This window comes from Schistocerca americana, chromosome 1 (assembly GCF_021461395.2).
Source record: "Schistocerca americana isolate TAMUIC-IGC-003095 chromosome 1, iqSchAmer2.1, whole genome shotgun sequence".
Taxonomy (NCBI): Eukaryota; Metazoa; Arthropoda; class Insecta; order Orthoptera; family Acrididae; genus Schistocerca; species Schistocerca americana.
Window position 1 is genome coordinate 662,162,671 of NC_060119.1, and position 8,644 is coordinate 662,171,314.

Below are 8,644 nucleotides of genomic sequence, written 5' to 3' on the forward strand. Positions count from 1 at the left end.
AGAACGGTGTTTTTAGTACAAAGAACGTGTCTCGGGAGACCCACTTTCGGAGAACGTGTTAATGCAGAATATTTTAAGGAGGTACTTGTTTACAAGAACTTGTCTATTCATTTTATAAGTGCATACCTCTTTACAAAGGACGAGAAAAACCAAATTATAGAGATAAGATGGATTAAATTAAAGATGAAGCAGGTGTCTCTCCAGCATGCGCGTATATAACAAGACGATGAGAAATAACACTCGTATCAAGTACATCCCACCGTGCACCATACGATTGTTCTTATACTGCAGAAATAGATGTAAGATACTAAAAACCTTAAATAACTACTTGGAGAGCAGTTTCAAAATATATGCAGATGTAAGACCCTCTGTGGTCCGCGTTGATTCAAAGGAAAGAAGGAAGGTTGCTGTGTAACGTCCCGTCGACAATCAGGTCATAAAAGACGGAGTACAAGTTCAGACTAGGGTAGGATGAGGAAGGTAATCGGTCACTCCCTTTCAAAGGAATCATCCCGGCACTTGTCCTTTACCTAAATCTTAATATGAAACTCCCTGCCAGATCAAAGCTGTGTGTCAGATCGGGACTCGAACTCGGGCCTCTGCCTTTTACAGGCAAGTGCTCTGCCAACTGAGCTACACGGGCACCACTCGCGATCCATCCTCACAGTTCTACCGTCGCCAGTGCCTCTCCTTCTATCCTCTATACATCACAGAAGGACATCTGTGTAACACGCGCGGCTAGCACTCCTGAAAGGAAGGACATTGCGGAAACATGTCCTAGCCATAGCCTGGGGGAGGTTTCCGGAATCAATTTTCACTCTACAGCAGAGTGTGAATTGTGTGTGTGTGTGGAATCTTATGGGACTTAACTGCTAAGGTCATCAGTCCCTAAGCTTACACACTACTTAACCTAAATTATCCTAAGGACAAACACACACACCCATGCCCGAGGGAGGACTCGAACCTTCGCCGGGACCAGCCGCACAGTCCATGACTGCAGCGCCTGAGACCGCTCGGCTAATCCCGCGTGGCGGAGTGTGAATTGATTTGAAACTTTCTGGCGGATCAGGGCTTTACAGGTAGGTGAGGCACTGACGGGGATGGAGCTGTGAGAACGGACCGTGAGTAATGTTCGGGTAGCTCAGTCGATAGAGCATTTGCACGCGAAAGGCGAAGATTCCGAATTCGAGGGCACGTCCGCACGCAGTCTGATCTGTCTGGAAGTGAAAATTCCTTCCGTAAATCATGATGGTCCTATGGGGATTTGAACCGTCCTTCCGAATGCGAGTCAATTGTGCTTATTACTGAGCCACCTCGTTCGGCCGCAGTGATACACTGAGGGCTGCAGCATTGCTGGTACTCGGGGACAGTCACCTTGGGAGCGCGCGGCACACATCGCACCGGAGGCGGGTCACCACCCCAGTGATACGATGCGGTCCGAGGGCGGCGCTGCTGGGAGATAGCACGGCCGTTGTCCCGCCAGCCACCTGCCGCGAGCGTGTAAACAGTCTGGGCGCCTCTGGCTACGGGCCCATCGACGGCGAGCGCGCGCTTAATTAAACACGGCGTGCACTAATTAGCACACTGCATAAATCTGGCTGCAGCGCGCCTCTGCAGATAAGAAACACAAAGCGGTGGATCATGAATGTCCCTGTGGTAAGTCGTTACCTAAGTAATTAGGGAATCTTGCTCAATATCTTATTCCACCCGCGGCGTTCAGCTGTTGCAGCCGCAAATCATGCGCCTTACTTATCTACTTAATTAACGAAAAATTATGATCGTGATACAGTTTATTACGATAATTCGCAAGTAACGTGAAATATTATGACAGGTTTCTACATGTTGTAGCAGTCATCTTCAGATAAATTTTGTTATTACATACGATTTACATAATCTTTCGAGTCCTTGTGCGCCCATCTTGCCGCAAACATCATCGAACAGTTTTTCTAAGAACCAATATCCTGTCGTAACTGGAAAGCAGGGATGGTAGTTTGAGAAACCATGCTGGAGCGCATTACAGGGTGAAAAGTATTTAAACCGACAAACTCTGAGAGGTTGTTGGGGACATCAAAACAAATATTTTTCCCTAATGTCATTTTTTCCAATGAGGATTATTTAAACCGGTGGAGGCCGTATTACGCTCTTCAGTTGTTAGAGGGCATATTACGCTCTTCAGTTGTAGGCAACTGCTGTCCACTAGTGTAGTAGTGCATTGTCACCTGGAGTGAGTACACTGATATGGTTGGTGCGTACTACGTAGCGCGCCACAACGGACGAACTGCACAGCGGGTTTATCAACAACAATATCCTAATCGCCGTATCCCGCATCATACGACCTTTGCTGCTGTGTACCATCGTCTGCGTGAGACCGGGACATTTAGCAGATTACCTGGACAGAGACGCCGCCGCACGGTAAGGACGCTGCAATTTGAGGAAGCTGCCTTGCAACACGTGGAGCGGGAGCCTTCAATCAGCATTCGTAAAATTGCACGTAACATGGGGACGAATCAGACGAATGTAAGAACAGTCCTTAGAGAGCAATTGTTACGTCCATTTCACTTACAGCGTGCCCACAACCTGGAACCAGTTGATTACCCACCCAGAACACAGTTTTCGCAGTGGTACCTGGAACAGTGTGAAATGCTTCCTACATTTCCATCCTCTGTGTTGTTTATCGATGAAGCAACGTTCGGGTGTGATGGGGTCTTCAACATTCACAATTCGCATGTTTGGAGTGGGGATAACCCGCATGCCACAGTTACTAGCGCTCATCAAGTGCGGTTCTTCGTTAATGTGTGGGTCGGTGTTGCTGGGGACTGTTTAATTGGACCGTATCTGCTACCTAGGCCATTAAATGGCAGGCACTATTACAATTTTCTCGCCAGAGCATTGCCAGAATTTCTGGAAGACGTCCCGCTCCCTACAAGACAACGCATGTGGTTCCAACATGACGGGGCGCCGGCACATTTCAGCCGCCGTGTGCGTCGATTGCTGGACCAACGGTTCACAGAAACGTGGACTGTGCAGAGGTGGTCCTGTACCATGGCCTGCTCGATCCCCAGATATGTCCCCTCAGGACTTTTTTGTGTGGGGAGAGATGCGCAACCTTGTTTCTGCAACTCCTGTTGCATCAGAACAGGATCTGGTTGCCCGGATAGTAGCAGCAGCAGGAACAATTCAGGATACTCCTGGGGTTTTTGCCCGTGTCAGACAGAACATGATCCGACGGTGTAACCTTTGTTTACGTGGCAATGGAGGCATTTTTGAAAATCTACTCTAATTGAAACTGGGTTGTGTTAATCTGTTGTCTCTTGGTCATAAAAAAATGGAAAAGTGTTTGTTGGTTTAATTGATTTGCCGACAGAGAAATCCTCCTCTACTGGTTTAAATACTCCTCATAGGAAAAAATGACATTAAGGAAAAATATTTGTTTTGATGTCCCCTACAACCTCCCAGAGTTTGTCGGTTTAAATGCTTTTCACCCTGTATAAGGATTGCAAGACCTTGAAAAACATTATAAATCATAGTGAATTCAAAGCTCGTTTTTAAAAGACTTAAAGATTAACAATGAAAGCTGTAAGAGAACTTTTTTTGTTGTTGCATCCTTCCAGATGATGCTTACCAGGTGATTCCTCCTCCCACCTCTCCCCCCCCCGCCCCCCTCTCTCCATCAAGTGCGCGCGCACGCCATTGCCTTCCGCATATTATTCCTTTACAAACTATACTCTTTGTTTGCTGTTTACAGCTTGCAGGTTGACGAAATATTTTTTTAATATTTTCCTTTCTTTTGTCTAGAGAATTTACTACTATCATGATTAAAGAATTGCATTTCTCCTATTTTCTGGGTTCTGGGTGAGATTTGACGATCCCTGGTAAAGCTCCTCTCACCGTAGCGGAGACCGTCTGGTACAGAATATGTTAGCTCGCTCTGGGACTAGCTTGCTACATATTGACGGAAACGGGAAACTGTATGCCCTATTTGAATAACAAAAAATACATGAAAGAGGTGTTTACGTATGGACTTCAGAATGTAGCTTTGGCATATTGGCGGAGGGAAGAAGATGTTACGAGTTTCCTGCAGAAACAGTTCTCCCGCCGTATTGATGACAGGGGCATCACAGGGTGCGCGTCAAATGGTGCGGCAATTAGGAACGCACATCCAAAGTTGAGGTACGCGGGACAGTACAATTCTTGTGCCAAAACGTCTAAATTGCACAGATATTCACCGTGAAATTCTAGCGGTGTGTGGGGATACAATGTCGCGTCCAGTTGCAGTCAAATAATGTCAACAGTTTGGCCAACGTTACACGCACGTTAGTGATGCTAATCCACCATACAATCCGATGATTTCCATGTTTCCGGCAAGCTGAAAGAACAATTGGGGATAAGAAATATTCCATCGATGAGGATGTTCACACAGCGGTTCTCGAATGGCTCCGTGATCAAGGAACGAATTTATGTCGTCGAGGATTTGAGCGATTGGTAGAATGTTCTGACTTGTTTACAGGAACTTGGAGATCGTGTTGAAAAATAGTGTCGCATATGTGTTACTTTGAAGTGTAGACGGCATGCAATAAAAGTTACTTGGCCTGCTATGAAAATGTGTAACTTACTTTTTGAAGTTCCTTCGTAGCTATAAATGGCAAATACGCGTTTCTGTCGTTAGTGATCAGGTAATTCTGTATTCTGGAACGAGACGCAAACACGGACCCTATCCTCCGAAGTTTAGTGCTCCTCCGAGTTGAGCAAGTTGGAGCCGAGCTGAGGCAGTGGCAAACTGATGATGTGATTCGGGCGATTTGACTTGCTCTTGCGAATGGTTAAGAAGTAAGTACACTTCGGTCGGACTGTCCTGTTCTGAAATATAAGTGAATTTTTACATTAATGTCACATCTAGTTTTTAAATATAGAATGTAAAGGCCTATCAGAAATGACTTGCAAATGTCATTCTGCGGAAAGTGAATGAATAAAATGGCTCTGAGCACAATGGGACTTAACTGCTGAGGTCATCAGTCCATTAGAACTTAGAACTACTTAAACCTAACTAACCTAAGGACATCACACACATCCATGCCCGAGGCAGGATTCGAACCTGCGACCGTAGCGGTCGTGCGGTTCCAGACTGAAGCGCCTAGTACCGCTCGGCCACACCGGCCCCGTAACAAAGGAACTTGAGCCAACAGTAACAATGACACAATACGCAAGTGTTACTTGCTCCTGAGTTAACGGAATATGTAGCGTTCCTATGAAGTGGGGCTGTCCGTCTCCATAGCTGAGTGGTCAGCGCGGCAAAATGCCATTCCCTGGGGCCCGGGTTCGATTCACCGCTGGGTCGGAGATTTTCTCGGCTCGGGAGACTGGGTGTTGTTTTGTCTTCATCATCTTATCATCCTCACAGACGTGCAAGTCGCCGAAGTGGCGTTAACTAAGAAGACTTGCACCAGGCGATCTGTCTACGCAACGGGAGGGCGTAGCCACACGACATTTCATTTCATCAAGTAGGACTAATGAATAACATCTACGTGAATCTCTTGTGCACAGTTGTTTACATTTTCGATTACTAGTTAACGTGTGAACGACAAGAAGTTGCCCAATGGAGTTAAAAACAGCTATTCTGTGGGGGTAAAAGAAGGAAAAAGAACATTGCTAGCTGTAGTAGTAAAACTTTGAATATCTCACTTTTGTTTTTTGATATTTAATTTTTACGCATAAGAAATAAGAAAGTATTTGGAGATCGTTCTGCCAAGGGAAGGGAGTAATTGTAGTAAAATTTATGAGTGCCTTCTGCCTTAAGAACACGGGCAATGTAAAACGCACTTATGGCGATAGTACCGTGTATACGAAGTAAAGGGCAGTGCATTGGCGAAGCTTTCATTTGTAGTCAGGTGAATCATGTGAGAGGATTTCCGAGGCAATTGTGGCCGCACGACGGGAATTGAAAGACTTTGAACACGGGAAGGTAGACGGAACTAGATGCATATAACGGGCCATTTCGAAAGTCAATTGAGAATTCAATATACAGAGATCCGCAGTATCAAGAGTATGCCAAAAATAGCTAATTTCAGGCACTATCTCTCACCGCAGTGGCTGACGGCCTTCACTTGGCGACTGCGAGCAGCGGCGTTTGCGTAGAGTTGTCAGTGCTAACAAACAAGTAACATTGCATTAAATAACTGCAGAAATCAATGTGGGACGTACGACGAACGTATCCGTTAGGACAGTGCGCCGAAATCTGGCGTTAATGGGCTATGGCAGCAGACGACAAGAGCCTTTGCTAACACGCGACATCGCCTGCAGCATCTCTCCTGGACTCGTGACCATATCAGTAGGAACCTACACGACCGGAAAACCATGGCCTGGTCAGATGACTCCCGATTTAAGTTCCTAACAGCTGATGGTAGGGATCGAGTGTGGCGCCGGTCCTACGGAACCATGGACACAAGTTGTCAATAAGGCACTGTGCAAGCCAGTGATGGCTCCATAATGGTGTGGACTGTGTTTACATGGACTGGACTGGGTCCTCTGGCCCACTTGAAGCGATTACTGACTAGAAATTGTTATGTCTAGCGACGCGGAGATCACCTGCAACCAATCATGGACTTCGTGTTCATAAAGAACAATGTCATGTCACCGGGCCACAACTGTTCGTGAATGGTTTGAAGAACGTTTTGGATAGTTTGAGTGAATGACTTGACTCCCCAGACTGCGCGGCATGAACCCCGTCGAACATTTGTGCGACATAATCGAGAGATAATTTCATGCACGAACTCCTGTACCGGCAACACTTTCGCAATTGTGGACGGCTGTATAGGCAGCATAGCTCACTATTTCTGCAGGGGACTTCCAGCATCTTGTTGGGTCCATGCCACATCGAGTTTCTGCACTACGCCGGGCAAAAGGAGCTGTGTGCAGCGTGTGACAGACGGAGAGACAGACAGGACACGGCGGAATGCGACTGTCGCGCCGCCTATCCGCAGTCAAGGACACCACGGCCGCCGCCTCTCTGTCGAGTCCTCTCCAGCCCTCACGGGTAACTACTTACTGTCTGCTCTAACGACGCGACAAACGAAGTTACACAATTCTGCAAGCACTGTGTTTGTCTAGCGAGAAATACGCCTCAGAAATCAAGTACTGATACTTTTGTAGCTTTTTTCTTCTTGCAGTACCGGTAATTCAGAAATAGAATGAGATTTTCACTCTGCAGCGGAGTGTGCGCTGATATGAAACTTCCTGCCAGATTAAAACTGTGTGCCCGACCGAGACTCGAACTCGGGACCTTTGCCTTTCCCGGGCAAGTGCTCTACCAACTGAGCTACCGAAGCACGACTCACGCCCGGTGCTCACAGCTTTACTTCTGCCAGTACCTCGTCTCCTACCTTCCAGAAGAGCTTCTGTAAAGTTTGGAAGGTAGGACACGAGGTACTGGCAGAAGTAAAGCTGTGAGCACCGGGCGTGAGTCGTGCTTCGGTAGCTCAGTTGGTAGAGCACTTGCCCGCGAACGGCAAAGGTCCCGAGTTCGAGTCTCGGTCGGGCACACAGTTTTAATCTGCCAGGAAGTTTCAATTCAGAAATAGTTACAGTACAGTGATGAGATTCAACGAAGAAGTGAGACCTGTAAGGAAAGTAGAAAGCATTACCAATTAAAAAGTTAGGCACTGATTAGAAATACTTCATTTAAGATACATACTTCTACTGACTACCGTGCGTGCATATCCAGTCGTCTCTCTGTTAACACAACTCTACTGCAAGAAGGTGGTTTTGGGTCTTGATTCATCATACAGAGTGCGAAACGAGCATGATACCTTAGCGTGGCAACGGAACTGAGAAAATAAATCTGCTTAATAGCTTTCTGGATGATGTTCCTTATGACAGTGGCGATAGGTCAGCCTGGGTTACGTTGCCGAGACACACTATTTTCTTGTGCTCGTTCCACAAGCTATTTAGTCCATCAGCTAGTCATCTCCATCAACTGAGCACACTGGTCTACGCACGCAGAAACTATGGTGTTTCTTAAAATACACTTTATTATCGTTTTTTCTTTCGGAACCATACCCAGGCGCAGGCCGATGTTGAAGCTATGATGTGAGACAGCAACGTTATTCACACTCTTCGCACGTCCGATGTCGGGCCGCCCGGGTACTTTTGCCAAAATTACCAGCAAGTTGTGGGTGAACAGCAGGTAAGTCTTGCAGTCGTCTAAAGTCAGCACGGCAGAGTAGCGAGCTGCAGTTTTCGTCACATTTATGGTATGCTCTTACTGTGGGCAAGTAACTGTAGCTAAGGTTCATTCAGTAAGGGCGAAACCACCACGGAGATGCTCATCCAACTTCAGTGACAGACACTACAAGAGAGGCGCTGAGCATCACTGTGTGTGTGTGTGTGTGTGTGTGTGTGTGTGTGTGTGTGTGTGTGTGTGTGTGTGTGTGTGTGTGTGCGTGGTGTGGTGTGTGTTGACTAATAAAATTCCCAGAGGATACATTATACGCGTATACCGCGAAAAGACCTTGTAGGTAAAATTACAGGGACTGGAGATCACAAGGACGTTTATAGACGTCGGTTCTTCTCGCACATCATTCGCGACCGGAAAGGAAAGGAGGAAGCGACTGTGGCACGCAGAGTACACTCCGCCACATATCGTAACGTG

General features: G+C 46.8%; 1 non-coding gene across 1 annotated transcript; it reads right to left on the reverse strand.

Annotated features, from left to right (window-relative positions):
• Positions 1-7,248: 7,248 nt before the first annotated feature.
• On the reverse strand, positions 7,249-7,323 carry Trnas-gga. Its single transcript has one exon. It is a non-coding gene; the product is annotated as a tRNA-Ser (tRNA).
• Between the last annotated feature and the right edge of the window lie 1,321 nt (positions 7,324-8,644).